Raw genomic sequence first — 13,654 nt, 5'->3', positions numbered from 1 at the left:
ACGGACTCACAACTGGAGAGGAATTTTACCTGAGATTAATTGTACCTGGAGTCTCACCATATCTGATTTAGATGATACTTAGATAAAACTTTGGACTTTACACTTAGGGTTGATGCTGGAACAAGTTAAGATTTGGGGACTATTAGGATGGAATGAATGTATCTTACATGGGATAAGGACATGGGTTTTGGGGGTATGGGTTACAAACATTAGATCCACAACATTTCACCAGATTGCTATGGATTAAATGTTTGTATCTCCCCACAAATTCATATGTTGAAGCGCTAATATGTTGAAGCGCTAATGTGATGGTATTTGAGGTGGAACTTTTGGGAGGTAATTAGGTCAAGAGGGTGGAGGCCCCATGGTGGAATTAGTGTCCTTATAAGAGAGGAAGAGAACTAGCCCTTTCTCTCTCTTTGCAATATGAGAAAATGAGAAGACCACCATTGCAAACCAGAAAGAGGGCCTTCACCAAGAATCCAACAATACTGGCACCTTGATTTTGGACTTCCAGTCTCTTGAACTGTGAGAAAGAAATTTTTGTTGTTTATGACACCCAGGGTATATTATTTTGTTACAGCAGCCTGAACAGACTAAGACAAGAGTCAACCGGAGACTGAATAAGATGAGAGCTGTCACTAATAAAATGGGTGTAATTAGGCTCAGTGTTAATTCTTTTTTGATACTATAATTTTAAGTTACATTAACAGAACATAAAGGTATGTAAGACTCTATACATTTAATTTATGCTCACAAGTTACTATCATTTTCCTCAACAGGGAAGAAAAACACAGTTTATCTTAGAATGTTTCTAGAATCAGGATATGATTTATAATTAATATGTACATTCAATAGAGTGTTTTTCTCAGAAGAGAAAAAAGTTGAGACTAAACCGATGATGTGAACAAAATTGATGTCATCATAGAATTAAAGCAATATAACATTTTGATGAAACTATTTACCTATAAGAAAATGCTGACATTACCCTACACACCCGAACTGTAATAAATTTTCCCTCTGAGTATAATTGGATGGCTGCTTGTAAGTTGTAAGTCTAGAGGAAAGGATTCAAAATCAATTCATGTCCTTAAGAATAATATAAAACCATGTGAAATGGATGAATAGGAGGAAGAGTTATAATTAAGATCTCTATACGGAAGATAAAAATTAATCATGTGTTGAGGCTATGTCATTCTAGCAAGAAAAATAATCATAATAGTAACACAAATAAGATTTCTACCATTCACTGTATTTCTACTATGTGCCAGGCTGTGTATTCTCTGCTTTACAGATGTCCAAATAGTCAAGGAGGAGGGTATAAAGGAACTGACAAATCAGGAATAAAAACATTGCTTCCTTTTAAGTATTTTAAGCCATATTATTTGAGACTAACCCTGCCACCCTTAAATTGGTTTCATCCCTCACTTAAGAGCCTAAACTGATCTCTGGAAAAATCTGTCTCATCCATGAGGGATTGTTCATCTTCCAAGACCGATACAGCTGTGTTTCATTACTGGGCACTGGCTGTGGTAAATGTGGATCCCTGGTCTTCATTTCCTAATTAACTAGCATTCTGTTGTCACACGTGTGACCACCATCTTTCAGCACTAGGGAACATCTCCCTGACATGCTCAGAATGGGATTATTTGGTACCAGTAAAACAAATTGGCCTATGGCAGCACCCAGTATGTGGTTTCCTTGTAGCTTAAAAAGCTTCAGAAGACCTATGTCCACCTTCTATCATTAAGCTGTATGTGGTTGATCATTTATGAATTCTTTCCGGGCTTTCTATATAGCAGCATAAGATCCCAGTCTCATATTCCTTTAAAATATCATGTGCACCTTACCAGACATTTTAACATTCAATAAACATGATTTTTTCTTGCTCTGCTCTCAAATACACAAAACTCTCAGATGAGGTGACTAAGAATGCCAGATAAGTAATGTGTTATTTTTACCCCCATGTTTGTGCATGCTATCAAATTCTTTGTTCAGAATATCTCTGTGCTTACTGCAAACAATTTTCTTTTGAACCATTTTGCTTCTTGCTGTAATAAATGACAGAGAAATTGAATGCATAGAGGGATTGATCGGAAAAATGATACTAGCAGATTGAATTTCAGGGTAATGCTATTATTTTTGAAAGCCACAATTCTCTGATTTACTAGGGTTTGCCTTTCTTTCCCTATCCAGGGAAGGATTACTGCTGACAAATTGTAACTCCTTTTCAAAATATTTACTTTTTTCTTTCAAGGTTTCCCTATGAAAACTTTGAAACACACAAATAAATGCTGTGAGGAAAGAGTACCAGAGCAGCTGTGCCATCTAAATGTAATTACATATTTAATTTGCATGGGAATTGGTAGGTGGAAGACTATGTAAATAGATTCTCATCTCCATCGGCCATTAGGATTTCTTTTTTCTGGTCTTTTTTTTTAAGGAGAGCAAATAAGGTACGAATGTCCCTAGGTTTACTTTTAAAGCCTGTGTAGTTTAGGATGTTGGTTGTAACTATTTGCTAACCTTTCTCTTTTGGTTACTGTTCATCTTTCCTTGAATCTCCAGCACCTGCTCGCATGCCTGGAACATAGGAATTCCTACCCACCCCCAAGTCCCCTAAAAAAGAAACAAGGAGAAATTGCACTTAGTTTAATATGGTGAGATGGAGGTTGCACAGGCCACATTCTGTTAGGCAGTGCCTTCCTACAGACCTGAGGTCATGTTTCCAGTATGGCTAAAGGGCTAAAGCGAGATTAGCTCCATGGTTTCCATAGTTAGTTAACGGACAGGGCATGCGGTCTGTGGTTGACAGGCCCCAAGATTGTTTAGTAGATAGTACTTAGTAAAAGAAACAACAGCAATATAACTGATTAAAAGTACTAAGAAAAAGCCAAAAGCCCTTTCTCTGTTGTGTCCTCTTTCTGGGAGAACTGCAGTTTTAGAAGGAGCAAGGTTAGTATGGAGAAGTGTGAAATGGTCAAAGCCGGTAACACTGACAAGGAAATTTTGAATTCTTTGACACTCTCTTCTCATATTTCTTAAGAATCATGTTTCTTCACAAAGATCACATTCGATTTTTTTCTTCTTCTTCAATGTTTAACAGTAGGAATGGACTTGAACTACGAGGTTGTAGGTACTCAGGCACATCAATGGTTTGGTGATGAACATGTTTGAATCGTCATTGGTGTTGCTCAGGGCATAAAATGCAAAAAGAAATGCAAATTTTAGAAATAAAATGAAGGGGAAAGTGAAATCCCAGAATTTCGTGTTTCGCTAGACCTCTGGCATTTGAATAAACCTTTTATAAACCTAAATAAGGACTGAAAAGCATAACTTCTGTAAACACAATCTTTCCCTCTCAAGTGGCAAAAAATAATTAACCAAAGAGAATAGGAGAGCTGAACTGATTCGCTTTCAGAAGGAGCATTTTCATTTTACATGGCAAGTATTTGTATGTTTTGCTTTCCTATATACCTATTAGATGACAACCTCATGTTGAAGAAAGTGCTATCCTTAGTGAATTACCATTGGGCTTTTAAAACATAAGTAGGTTTTGTACACACTATGAAAAGCATTTTTATATTACTAATGGACATGAGCTGCTGCTAGCAATAATATATTTTGTTCTTCAAAATATTGATTGATAATAGGTGGAATCTTAAACAAATATTATATTTCATTGACATTACATTTGGTGCTGTAAGCTCCTTTCTGTTGAAGTGTAAAAGGGACCAGGAAGCTGGATGTACATTTCAACAAGGCATATGGGGCTTCCCTGGTAGCGCGGTGGTTGAGTCCGCCTGCCGATGCAGGGGACACGGATTCGTGCCCCGGTTCCAAGAAGATCCCACATGCCGCGGAGCAGCTGGGCCCGTGAGCCATGGCCGCTGAGCCTGTGCGTCCGGAGCCTGTGCTCCGCAACGGGAGAGGCCACAACAGCGAGAGGCCCACGTACCGCAAAAAAAAAAAAAAAAAAAAAAAAAAAAAAGGCATATGGATGGAATTGTGAAGTGGGATGGTGGGGAGGGAGTGATACCTTTGAAAGCCTGGTCCTCATCATAACATTAAATAATTCATTTTACGTGTATTCACTATCTAATAATCATGATACTGACAGCAATTATTTATGAAACACTTGACGTGTATCAGGTACAATCCTATGTGTTTGATAGATGTTTTCCTTTACTCTTTACAATAGTGCTACAACATAAATAGTTTTCTCCTCATTTTATTGAAGAGGAAATTGATTAGGGAACTTAACAATTTTGCCCAAATATGCAAAGTGTAGGGTTTTATCCAGATTCAAATCTAGGTCTTTCTAAGTCTAAAGCTGTCTCCCCAGCATGGCCCGTTCTGCCTCTCCAAACTTCTTGAGGGTCTGCTATGCACTCAGTTTCTTTCCAGTTTCTAGGGACGAAGTGGTGAAGAGGTGTGACTCCTACTTTTAGAGATATTCCTCTTAGTGAGTTAGATCTTAAATAGATTAGTAATTAATCCATTACCACAGTGATTAATGCTGTGAAGGAAAAGTCCAGGCTGATAGTGTGGGCAGGGGGATGGCACTCAAAAGAGACAGAAGGAAGTCCTAACATACATATGAAGGGATGATCATTACAGATGTCAGGAACCTTTTTTTAACTTAATTTCAAAAATCATCAATTCAAAATATTCTTTCAATAATGTGTGTTTAATTTGCTGAAGACTGAATTGAATTTCTTAGCAGTTCTCTATAGATAATATAGTCATTTTTTAGAAACCATAAGAAATGTTATATATATTATTATTATTTTCACCTTCAACATATTTTCATGCCAATTGAGAAGAAAAAAGAAGCCATACTTTGATTCAGTGTCTTATTTGAGTCAAGTGCTTGTTTGGGACCTCTGGCTTGCTGCTGTGGATTTAGCAGTTTAAGTGAGTAAAAGCAGGATAAGTTAGTCAAGAGGTTTTTGCTTTGAAGATTTGCTTTTCCCCTGCTGATTTTTCTCTTCAGCAAAAAACTGTCCCCTTTTATAAACCTGCGTCTATAAGGCAATTGCAGCAGGAATTCTTTGGAACAGTGTTGTCACCGTGCAAAACTCATCATGAAGATAAGCAGCTGACAGAACTGTTAAATATGACAAGTCTTTCCTCCGTCTAGAGAGGTAATATTTCCTGGCTGCTAACCAAGTGCCAGGTGCTACATGATTTGTAAAGGTTTTCTCATTTTACTGTGACACCAACCTGATGAACCAGAACCAGTGCCAATGACTATTGTTGATACTGTTAGACCCATTTGACAAATGAGAACACTGAGGCTCAGAAGAATTGAGTGAAATTCTCAAAGTCAAAGGCTGGTATGGTGCATAGTCAGGTCTCGCTTCTGGGGCTGTTGGCTGCAGAGCCCATCTCGTTCCACCCTAGCCAGGAGGTTATTCTGTGCGAGCTGTCATTCTGCCTCAGGCCAGTTAGAGTAGGAGCAGTATGTTGTCAGGATTATCAAGCATACAATGAAGGATCTGCAGGCAGAGCTATAAACTTGATGAAGAAGGAAATACTAGAGAAAGAGTAAGGAAGATCTACCTGCCCAAATGCCAGTCATCAGGGTGCTGTAAAAGGCTGACCTGCAGGCAATGTGTTCCTGGAAAAATGGTGCTCCTTTGTTCTTTTGAGTACTCAAAGTCTTGTTACATTTCTCACTTAGTTTCCTCTGTCCCTAGCAGGGGACAAGCACACATACTTAAAGAAAATAAAAATGCATTTCAGTAAAGTACGTAGACATCTTCTCAGTGAGGATGAATGAGTGGGTCTTACTCTTAGAGGTTATACCCTTTGCAACTTGCAACAGTCTCTTGGATGTTCCTTTGCCCTTAATAAATAGCAGTGATCTTATTATATACTTATTACTTCTGCCATTAGAAGGTCCATTTGAATTCTGTCTGTAGTCACACATGGTTAGCTTCCTTGGAATTTCATATTTGCTTAGTTTGGAATGAGAAACTGAAATGTTTATATAAATAAACATATAAAATCACTGTTTGAAAAATAAATACCATGCTGTGGTTGAGGATTGTCAGAAATGGACCATGTAAATGATAACTTTGACATTTATTGGCTTCAGCTAAGCTGTCCCTTAGAGGTGTAACAAAAGAAATGAATTGCTTATTGCCATATTTCCCTGAAGAAAACAAAACAAGAAAATACCCATGTTGCCTTAAGCCAAACATATGGAGTCAAGAAAAATAAAATTAAAAGCCCATGCTACCATAAAATATGATGCTTGGTGGCTGTTTTTTCCAAAACCTAAGTTGGGCTATTTTAAAAAATGGGTTGAGAAAGGCAGGAAGGAAAATTGCATGTTTCATCTAAGTGCATAATGTGGTGCTGGTTTGAATATTATCTAAGTCCTGCTTTAATAAGTGAATTTTTAAACAAGATTAGGAATTTTGAACTAATTTCATTTCAATGATAAAGTGATATGTGTTCTTCAGGAGAATTTATTTCATCTGCCTTCTCTCTTCCTTACCTCTACCTTGGGCCTGCTACCCACTTCCCCAGAGTATATGGACATTAAAAATCTGCTGATATACTGCAGTGGTTCTGTGACCACAGCAGGAGCCTTTGCCGGAAATGTTTGTAGATGTTGCTAGGTCTGTTTCAGTGTGAGTTGAACTGGGTATATACTTCCCTCATAAAATCACTGACTCCTGGGGCTTCCCTGGTGGCGCAGTGGTTGAGAGTCCACCTGCCAATGCAGGGGATGTGGGTTCGTGCCCTGGTCCGGGAGGGTACCATATGCCGCGGAGCGGCTGGTCCCGTGAGCCATGGCCGCTGAGCCTGCGCGTCCGGGGCCTGTGCTCCGCAATAGGAGGGGCCGCGGCAATGAGAGGCCCACGTACCGCAAAAAAAAAAAAATCACTGACTCCTTATCACAGTGTGGCTGTCATCTTTAGGATAATAAAAGTTTGGAGCAGAAAATTCTTAAAAGAGTAAGAGAATAGCAGAGAGAAAGGAAAGAGGGGATAAATATTTTTCCAGAGGTATTAAGGTTATACTTGATAAAGTGGACATGTGAGCAGGAAAGCAAATTAGAGGTAGATTGTTATTCATTTGGAAATAAGAATTAGGCTATTTTTGTTTGAAATCAAGAAGAGAAGGCATCTCTTAGTATTCTAGACAATAGAGAAAAATTGTGTTTTGAGCCTGCATTGAAAGATGTTCTGAGCTTTGAACAATTAGCAGCGTAGTTAAAGGATCAGAACTAAAGAAGACATGAAGAAAAGTGACAAAGACTTTGTGTTGAGCCGGTAGAAATTATTCTTTATGATGATGCTTCTCATTGCTGTCTGCTGGTGTTGCAGATGGCTAGTGTGGCCCCATTTGCCATTTGTGGAAATGAATGAAAAAAGAAACTCCTCTCAGATAAAGAAAATGAACTGGAAGTATTTTGCTCTTCAGGATTAGTTGGCAAGGTCCATGAGGTTGTTCATGATAACGATTACCTACCTTTTACTCAAGATCTGACAAGCTTTCACATTTGCAGAAACTGGTAAGTTGTGTATTTCTATCCCCTTTTCACTGATAAGTAAACTGAGGCAGGCAAAAGCATGAAGCTATGAATCAGGGAGGAGAAGCCAGGTGAATGTCCAAGGGAAAATGTAAAGACTTTTCCTGGAGCCCAGAAATCTGTGTGACTTACTGAGAAAAACAAACGTTTCCTTAAAATGAAAGTCTGAGTCACAGGAAGATGAAGTTCTCTCTGAAATCTGAGTACAATTTGAATTTTAGAGAAAACCAAACATTGTTTTAAAAGTCCAATCAAGAGTGATGTGTACTCTGAGTTACACAAGATTTATGTTTCTAGACATTATACGAAATGAAAACAGTTTTTTGCAACTCTTGGCAATTTTGTGTATAATAAAATTGCATTTTCCTATTTGGATGTGCTTACCTAGTACCACCTGGTGGCAGCTAAAAATATTTCAGGAAAGGAGAAGACAACATTTTCAATTTCTCAAATAACAACTTCAGTCTCAGGGAGATGTCAAGCCCTGGAAATATTATTGGTGGGGTCATGTGTGCTAGGTGGTTTTAACTCAGTGGAGAGCTTAGTGCTGAAATCTCTTGTCATGTTGCCAATGCCAAGAATCACCCCACTATTTATAAGGAGAGTATTTTCTGGTGAATTTTCCTCGGCTATAAGTGATAAATGTTTATTTCTTCATTCCCTTTCTCCCTGATTCCAGGCATTGATGCAAAAGACAGCTGACTAGCAGTAGGAAATGCCAAGTGAATGATCACTGCAAAGAACCCACCAAAGTGGAATATACAAAGGTGTCAAACTTACCACCTTGGCCTCATTAGTATCAGGTTACAGCTAACTGTGCTAGCAACACTTTCCAGTTTCTCCCCCATCATTATGTAACAATGACTTTCTTTTCATTACTGATTTAAATTGGTTTTTTAGATCCAGTCCCCTGAAAATTTCTTATCTTCCTCGAGGCACTCTCCTATAAAACATTTATTCAACTAATATTGATTGAGTATCCACTATTGCCAAATGCTATGCTAGATTCTAGGGATTTAACGTTGAACTAGAGAGAGCTAAATTTTGACTCTTATTGTTCTGATGGAAGGAGACAACTACTACTACTATACTCCTATTAATTTATTTAGTGCTGCTCTATGCCAGGCTCTGTTCCAAGTGGTTTATTTTGATTGATTAATTTAATTATCACAACAGCCCTATGAGGTAGGTACTATTTTTATCCCAACTTTATTAATGAAGGAATTGAAGTACAGGGAAATTAAGTAACTTGCCCATGGTCATCCAAACAATAAGTGGTAGGGATGACATTCAAAACCCAAGCCAACTCAAGAGTCTGTTCTTAACCACTGCTCTCTACCGCCTCTCAGTAAACAAGAAAACAAATAGACAAGCCTACTAATAAACAGATTTACAAAAATTTAAAAAAACAATTACTTTACAATTTACTATTATTATAAAATAATTTACAATAGCAAAATGAGCCATAAGGAAAATCAAATAAAACAGTAGGGATAGATTGGGTGTAGTGGTCTGGGAGGAGAGAAGGGAGGATGATAGAGGGGCTCCTGTAGACTGGATGGCCAGAGAAATTTCTGAGGAGATGATGTTAGAGCTGAGATCTGAATAATAAGAGAGAATCCATTCTGCAAAGATCAAGGGGGGAAGAGGCTCCCAGGCAGAAGGAACAGCACGTTCAAAGGCAAGAAGACTGAGAAGGTTCAGGGAGGAGAAGGATGGCTCTTGCAGTCGGAGTGTAGAGAAAAAGATGTGGAGGGGATGAAGCTGAAGAGGTAGCAGGGTCCTGATCCTGCAAAGCCTTAAACATGAAGGCAAAAAGTAAGAAAATGTGTTATCTGTTACTGCAGAGACTCTGCCAGGCCCTCTGAAGAGACTCATTCTATTCGCAATGAGAAGCCACTGGCTGGCTTTGAGCAAGGAAACGATACAAACCCTTTGGTTATCCAGATTGTTTCTGCTGAAAACATTTTCCCTATTCATAGCTTCTACAACATTCCTCAAGATATTTCACCACATACATAGGTGACCTGCCTCTAATATCCCAAATGTCTTCGACTTATTTTCTCGTTGAAAGACCAACAGCTTTCTTTCTCTTGAGTATTCTTTTCCAGACATTCTTCTTTCTAATTGGTCTAAATGTCCACTTACAGCATCCAGTATCAGTGAAGGTATAGCCATAATTTTATCTCCTCTGACTAAGAGCTACAGAAGAGGCATTCTAACAGTGCTGAAAGCAAATGAAATCATGTTTTACTGCTAGAAAGTGGAGACTGTTTGGCATTTGGTAAAGCAAATGTTTGACCCAAGGGCACTATTGTACCAATGTTAGTCATGAATCTCTTCTATGTTTGTTTTAAGTTTCAAGGGTTTACTCCTAATGAGTAATGTTCCCACAATGCTAAAGGCCCAAAGAATTATGGTGTCTATAGTAATGTATGTAATGAGTGCTGCGAGGGCAGAAGAAAAGCTGCCAGCTGTCAAAAGGGCACAGCACATGCTTCTTCAAATACATGGAGTCTGAACGTCCTCAGTATTCTGCCTGTACCTATGTCTTAGGCTTACGTATTAGATCAAAAACTCCCTGAACAGAGAAGCTTTACAGCTTTTTATTACCACAGCATCAAGCATGAAGCCTTGCAATTTACAAGGTACATATGGTTAGTTTGGACGGATGGGTGGGTGAATGGATGAATGGATAGATGGTTGGACAGGTGGATGAACAGATAAATGAGAGTTCAAAGATCTTGAGAGGCAGAGTGCAGTCTAAGTAATGCTCTCTCCCACTGGGGCACTTTGGTGATAATCAAACCAGACGAGGTAACGTGTGATCTGAAATATTATTGATAATCAGTTTTAATATCTAGGGAATGGCTGATTTATACCTCTCCTATTTCCAAGTGTGGAGCAAGACAAGGACATTTAATCAGATGATACTAATTGACAAAACTTTTCAGTCTCTCCTGATCCCCTTTTAGACTGGCTAACTCTTTAGGTCTCAGCTTAGATGTCTTTAGGTCACTTTTTTCAGAAATATATTCCTAACCCCCAAGGCATGTTGAGTGATTATCCCAGGTGCCTCCATTGTACAAGAATATACTATAATTGCTGTGTAAATGTTACATCACATTGTTTCAAGTTACAACCTCAGTGTTTGAAACGTAGTGTATACTAAAATTAGCAAAGGGATTGCCTCTGAGTGGAAGAAGTCACTCTACCTGGAGTTCAAACTTAAAATAGATCCTTTTCTTCCAGGCTAAGTCTTTAAATATATCCCTGTAAGCAGGAGATTAGGATGTTACTATCATCACTTTGTGGTCAGTGTTGTACTCACTACATAAAGATACTATAGATAGAGAGGTATTTGCATTTTTAATTGATAGGGGATATTTATGAAGACATAATATAGTCATTCTTTTATATATTTGCCTGGAAGTATTCAGAGTGGGAAGGTGTGGGGGGCACTTGGAGGAGAGAAACCATTGCAACTTGCCAACATTAGAAAAATTATATTTTAATATTTCTAAAGTAGAATTCTAAGCGTACAGTTGCAATATCAATCGTACGTTCTTATTTTTAAGCACTATAAATAAAAAAAATGTTAGTGGAATTCTAGTCATAAACTAGAATTCCTGGAACTGGAAGTCTTATTCACATAATTAATCTGGACTTACCTTAAGAGCATTTTAGGTATTTGTTTATGGATTCTGGAAGGATGCAGGAGTCAGGATTATGAGAGTTTGGGTGATTGTGTTTTTAGGCACTTATTTAAAATGTTGCCATCAACATTTTTAATACTTCCTGTTGAGTAATTAGATGCAGTGGAAAGAGTACTTGGTTTCTTAGCAGACTGTTACAAGTCCTTGATGGAAAAAGACTATTTATTGTCTGAATAGTGTCCCAGCTGCCACTATCATTATCACCTCAGTGACCTGCTCTGTACTTTGCACAGTGCGTGGCCCATAGTGGAGGCTCCATGAATTGGCATTGGGGTGAATACTAAATGAGCTGAAAGAAGTGGAGGTAGATGATGTAGACTGTACTTTAAGGAGATGGGTAGTTAAAAGAAGAAAATGAGATGTCATTTAGAAGAGGACATGGTACAATAAAAGCATTTGTAAATGCCATTGTTTTCTCACCCATTATACAAGCAGCAGAAATTTGTTATAAGAAATTTAGAAAATTCAGAGAAACAGAAAATTAAACCCCCCCGGTCTCTCAAGCCAGAAATGACATTCTACTCTTTTCCCGTTGTATGCACCCACATGCCCACACACCCACATACTAGTTTATATGATTCTTAAAACAAATTTGAGATATTTACTCATGACTAAGCAGTTTCCCATGTCATTCGTTATCTATCTAAAACATTCCATCATTCTCGTCCCCCTCCTCTATTTCTCCATCTCCTAATTTATTTAACCAACCTATATTCTTGGCCATTTGGGCATTTTCCAATATCTGCTACTATATTTCCACAATGGCTATCCTCAAGCAAAAATATTTAGACACATCTCTATTATTTCCTTAGGGTAGATTTAATGGAAGTATGATTTGTGGATTGAATATAGCTAAAACTACTTTCAGGGTTGAGGCAAATAAACTGGAGTGAACAGAAAGTTAGAAGTTCCACTAAGAGAACAGAGAGTAAATAATGGAGCAAGGGCTGGTGGAAGATCAAATGAAATGGCTAAACCATGACCTGAGAAATGTGTCTTTAAAAGGATCCAGGATCTACTTCCTCTAAGATAGAAAGGAAGAAGGAAAGATGGTGGAAAATATAGATGTTGGGTGTTGGAAGAGGGAAAAGCAGGGGGAGTCCTGATAATCCCTCTTTTCAGTGACACAGGAAATATGCTCATCTTATGAGAATGCGAAGTCGGGAATGCAGTTGAAGACTTGAGGAGACAAAACTTTAGAATAATCCACGTTTGGAAGGGGAAGTAAGCAAAGTAGTACAAATACTGACACTTTCTGAATACCAGTCATGTGCCAGGAATGGGGCTTGGACTTTAATTGTACTGTTATTTAATTTCCTCACCAATCCCCCAAAATAGGACTACAGATGAAGAAATTAAGCTCATGGAACTTGATTAACTATTATAGACACATGGTTACTACACCTGGAAATAAACCTAGATCTATGAATCCACTGCCCTCATATGAACTCCTCATATAACAATAATGGAACTGATACCAGATGACACTAGGCGACACCTGGAAGGTACCATCGTCAAATCTGAAAAACACTGCTCTGGACAAGAAGTGAAACTGCTACAATAAAATCTTCATTCTATCATATTTATGTTTTTCAACTAGAGAAAAAGGTGAAAACTTACACTGACTTGCAAGCATATTTTCTAACTTATAATTGCATGTATAATCAAAAGTAAGTCTTGAAACTACCTTATCCCCTTTGGAGCCCCCAGACTAACCACTTTCATTAAGAGGTAGGACCTTATTTCTAAGGCAGATAATTAAAATATGTTGTAATGAAGACAGAAATGATAGTGTCTTATGCTAAGTCAGTCCACAGGGATTTGTAGCTGAACTAGGTTGAGGCTTTAATAGTGAAAAGATGTTTTTGATAAACCTGCCTGGCTCATGCTAATAGACAGGTCCTATTCAAGCTAAGGTTAAAAGTTGAATGCTGAATTTAATTTGGAAAAGTGTAATAGCTTATGAAATGTGGCAAAATTATTGGAAACTTTGTTTAAAGTTTGCATTTTGGATGTACTATAATGTTAATGCGGGAAGTATTTTTTAAATATTCACTCATACATTTAATAGCCATGTTTTAACCCCTAATATGTACAAGTTGCATGCAAGGTGGAGGGTCAGAGAGAAGAGATATAAAGATGAGCATAAGCTTCCCTAACCTTGGGAATCTCATAATCACCTGTTACCTGTAATGTATGATCTGATAAGACATCATGCACATACTTTATGCTTAAAGCATTCTTATTGAACTAGAACTCCAGAGAACCCAACCAGCCATTCCACTTTTTAAAATTTAGAATTCTAAGAATGCTGAGTCACGGCAAATATCTTCCACTCGATTGCATTCCTATGAGGTCAAGGGCCACTTTATTTATTATTTTTTTTTTT

Source organism: Phocoena sinus, chromosome 5 (genome assembly GCF_008692025.1).
Source record: "Phocoena sinus isolate mPhoSin1 chromosome 5, mPhoSin1.pri, whole genome shotgun sequence".
Lineage (NCBI taxonomy): Eukaryota > Metazoa > Chordata > Mammalia > Artiodactyla > Phocoenidae > Phocoena > Phocoena sinus.
Note: the sequence above shows the minus strand (reverse complement) of the source record.